Here is a 619-nt window from a genome sequence, read left to right on the forward strand (position 1 = left end):
TCTTTTCTAGTTTAGCATTGTCATTCATCAAGCCTCCCTGCAACCAACTCTGTGGTCTTCTCTACCCTGAAGATAAGGAAAAATATCCTGCTTCATTATAAAGTACCAAAAGAGGGGACAGCAGGGCAAGCTTTCTCCTTTAGTTACAAACAAATGAGAATGAAGCAAATGAGTAGAAAATATAAGAACCGGAATAGAAGATTTCAAGTCAAACCTGTGTTCTGCCTCTTTTATTAGCTTGATGGTAAGAAAGTCACATGGTTTCTGTGCCACCTTGTCGATGGCTAAGCTACCTTAGAACAATTCTGTTCAGCCCCAGGAAATGTGCGTACAAGGTAGGCACTCTGCTATTGGCCCCACCTCTTGCCACTTCTGCTGCCTCACTTGCTAGGCCCCAAGCAGTTGGTCACGATTTCTAGTCTCCCTGTCATCCCCTCTGCTCCTTCTCAAACATCCCCCAACCTTTAGAATTCAGCTTATAGCACATACTCAGATTGAAATTCAGCACAAATTTCTGAATTGTGGAAATTGTGTAGAACATTGATCACATGGTTTTACTCCAAAGGATATTTTAAGAAACCATTGAGATCTAAAAAAATCTTGGTATATAAGTTTTACT

Source organism: Microtus ochrogaster, chromosome 1 (genome assembly GCF_000317375.1).
Source record: "Microtus ochrogaster isolate Prairie Vole_2 chromosome 1, MicOch1.0, whole genome shotgun sequence".
NCBI lineage: Eukaryota > Metazoa > Chordata > Mammalia > Rodentia > Cricetidae > Microtus > Microtus ochrogaster.